This window comes from Penaeus monodon, chromosome 4, assembly GCF_015228065.2.
Source record: "Penaeus monodon isolate SGIC_2016 chromosome 4, NSTDA_Pmon_1, whole genome shotgun sequence".
Lineage (NCBI taxonomy): Eukaryota > Metazoa > Arthropoda > Malacostraca > Decapoda > Penaeidae > Penaeus > Penaeus monodon.
The window spans coordinates 15952692-15956712 of NC_051389.1; positions in this window are offsets into that span (position 1 = coordinate 15952692).

Genomic DNA, 4021 nt, shown 5'->3' on the forward strand with positions numbered 1-4021 from the left:
AAAGTAATATAACAACAATAAAAATGAATAGAAAAAATGATGGCTAACATGTTATTTGAATTATATTTTAAATCTCGTTTAGCAATTACTTCCGGTGAAAAGAGAGGGGAGGGGGGCCGTGTGAGTGTGTTGTGTGTGTGTGTGTGTGTGTGTGTGTGTGTGTGTGTGTGTGTGTGTGTGTGTGTGTGCATGACCTCGCCCATGTGTATTCGTCCTTTACATGCATGTGTGTTTGTATGCATCTGTCCATCCATCCATAAGAATCCAAATGCGTCTGGGCGTGTACCCACCTTCACACACACACACACACACACACACACACACGCAACGATACGCGTCCCCGCCCTCGAAACTGCAACAAGGAGAGGGTTAAATCAGCCTCTGATATTGATAATTAGTCTCAGTTCGAGGAATTTCCAGCCGCCGTCCAATTTCACACGGAAATGCACATCGGATTGACAATACATTGACCGCAGAAGACGTGTCCGCTCTGCAATACTTGTTTGCATTTGCATACCGAGAGAATTATTACGCTGGGATGGTATTGCTTGGAGGCTGGTGGAGAGGGGGGGAGGGAGGGAGGAGGAAGAGGGATGAAGGGAGGAGGCTAATGGAGAGGGGGGTAAGGAGGAGGAAGGGAGCAGGAAGAGGAGGAAAGGAGGAGGAGGAAGAAGAATAGAAGGAGGAGAAGAAGGAAGAGGAGAAAGAAGAGGAAGAGGAGGAAGAATAAGGCGGAGAAACCGAGAGAAAATGAAATAAAATGAATAAGAGGAAATTGAAATTAAACACAAATTTAGAAGAGGAAATTGAGAATACGACAAATATATAACTCTCAGAAACAACTTTAATAAGCAATACAACTTTACCCTGGGATGTCCTGAAGCATCAAGGAGACATTGGACACCACGGAACATGTATCATTGAACGGAACATGTATCACGGAACATGTATCACCTTTGGTCTAAATCGCTCAGTGTGAGAGTGAAGCAGGAAGCCAGAGAATGGGGGAAGGTAGTGGAGGAGGAGAGGATAAAGAGAGGGAGGCGGAGAAAGAGGGAAAAGGGGAGGATGGAGGGAGGAGAGAAGGACATATACATATATATCTATATATATATATATATATATATATATATATATATATATATATATATAGATAGATAGATAGATAGATAGAAGATAGATAGATAGATAGAGAGAGAGAGGAGAGAGGAGAGAAGAGAGAGAGAGAGAGAGGAGAGAGAGAGAGAGAGAGAGAGAGAGAGAGAGAGAGAGAGAGAGAGAGAGAGAGAGAGAGAGAGAGAGAGAGAGGAGAGAGAGAGAGAGAGGAAAGAGAGAGAGAGAGAGAGAGAGAGAGAGAGAGAGAGAGAGAGACAGACAGACAGAGAGACAGAGAGAGAGAGAGACCGAAACAGAGACAGAGCGACGTAGACAGAGAGAGAAAAAAATAGAAACGAAAAAAAATAAAAGTAATCACAAACAAAAAAAAAGGACAGAAATACACCTGAACAAAAGTGTATAAAAAGAAAAGAAAAAAAAAAACAGAGAAGAGTGTTGTCTTTACGTAAACCGGGAATAGGGGAGGAGGAGGAGAGGAGGGAGAAGGGAGAGAGGGAGAGAGAGGGGGGGAGGGGGGTCACTCCCGCCAGCGTTTCTGACTCAGAAGACAAAAAGGAAGCAAAAACGAAGACAATAAATTATTCTATTATTCAGAGTCTCACCGGGGGCGGGGGGGGGGGGGTAAAGAGGGGGAAGAGGAGGGAGGATAAAAAGGGAAGGAGATAGAAGGAAAGAGAAAGAGTTGGTGAGAAGGAAGAGGTAAGGATTGAGGAGGGGAGGAGAGGAAAGAGAAGTGGAAGAAAAGAACGAGATAAATAGATAGATAGATAGATTGATAGACAGATAGATTGATAGATAGATAGATAGATAGGAATAGAAAATGAGGGACAGATAGACAAACATAACGAGACCGAGAGAGAAAGAGAGGAAAAGAGAGAGATAGAGAGACTTAAAAAAAAAAACAAAAAAAAAAAACAGAATGAGGCATAAACAAAGACAAAAGAATACAACTGGACAAACCAGAAACAACAAAACAACAACAACAACAACAACAACGAAAAAACAATTAATGCAGAGATAAAGAGATAGAGAATAGAGACAAGCGAAAGGGGGAGGAGAGAAGGAAGAAAGGAGGGAAGAGAGAGAGGGAGGGAAGAGGAGGAGATAGAGGGATGGGGCAAGAAGGGAAGGAGGATAGGCGAAAAGAGGAAAGAAAGAAGAGAGAGAGGGAGAGAAAGAAGGAATCGAAGAGGAAGAAGACGGGAGGGAGGATAGAGGAAGAGGGAGGGAGATAGGATGAAGGAGGAGAAAGACAAAGGGAGATAAAAAATGAGAAGAGAAATAATTAGGGAGAGAAAGAAAGAATTATACAGAGGGAAGAACCGAGAGAAGGAGGGAGACAGGAAGAAGAGAGAGAAAGAAAGAAAGGAGTAGGAGAAAACCGAGAAGGAACAAAAGCAAAGGACAGAAAGAGAAAGGAGACAAATCGCAAAACCGAGAAGGAAAAAAAAAGCAAGAGAGAGAAAAAAAAAGAAAGAAAGAAAGGAAACAGGCAATAGGACAAAAAATGGGGGAGAAAGAGAGTAAGAGGGGAGGGGTGAGTAACAGGGAAGGGGGAGGGATTAGAGAAGGAGGAAAAAGGGGTAAGAGAGAGGGTTAGAGAGATGAGGAAAGAGAGAGAGGGTTAGGGGCAAGAGGAAAGAGAGAGAGGGTTAGTTGGAAGAGGAGAGAGAGAGAGAGAGAGGGTTAAGTAGAATGGGTAAGAGAGAGGGATAGGATTATGGGGTAAAAGAGAGAATTAGAGAAGAGGCAAAAGAGAGAATCACGGGCTGGGATAAGACGAGGGTTAGGAATCTTAAGAGAGGTATCTCGGAGCGACGAGAGAGAAGGGGAGGTGGGGTGGGGGACGGCGAGGTGGGATAGGAAGGGGGGAGGGAGAGGAGGCGAGGAGGGATAGGAAGGGAGAGGGGGGGGGAGAGGAGAGGGCGAGGGAGCTGCCAAAGGACCTTGCATTATGCACTCTCACACGCTCTTGACATTGAACTTGGGGTCCGCCGAGTGCTCGCGCCCTCCCCCAACCTCACGGGGACTTCCGCTCGCCGTTGCACCTGCTCCGGGGAACTCAACGCGACGGCGAGGCTGAATTAGGGGCGCGGTGGTGCGCGTTCGTTGTTTTTGTTGCGTTTTTTGTTTGTTTGTGTGTGCGTGTGTGTTTGTGATTGTTCGTGTGTGTGTTTGTGTGTGTTTGTGATTATTCGTGTGTGTGTCTGTTTGTGTGTGTGTGTGTGTGTGTGTGTTGTTGTGTGTGTGTGTGTGTGTGTGTGTGTGTGTGTGTGTGTGTGTGTGTGTGTGTGTGTGTGTGTGTGTGTGTGTTTCAATAAGTATGTACTAAATATTTCCACTAACCATTCCCCAGTGTATATCTCGGCACCTTAACTTTTCACCCGAAACAAACGAAACACAACAAACAACAGCAATAACAACACGAAAATAACGAACTACCTTCAAAACACGTTACAAAACAAAACGAAAACGGACACGGTTTTGAACGAAATGTCACCAAACAATCAAAGATACATAAGGACACATGACACATACAGAAGCCACCTTGAATCATTCATTGTTGTACAAGAGTTATGATTCTCAAGAATTATTTACGAATTAATTGCTAGTTGGAAACTCTCTCTCTCTCTCTCTCCTCCCCCCCCTCCTACTTTCCCCTCCCCCCCCCCCTCTCTCGTAACCGACCGTGAGTGAATTTCGTATTCAGTTCGTAATATTGTATTTCTTATTGTGATTTTTTCGTATTTTTTGTGTTTTTTTTATATAAATTTCGGTTTTTAATGTGATGATTGTCATCATTATTATCATTTTTTATCGCTATTAGTTTTCGTATCATTGTTTCTATTATCATTATTATCAATATCAGTATCACGTTATCATTACAATTATTATTATCATTATC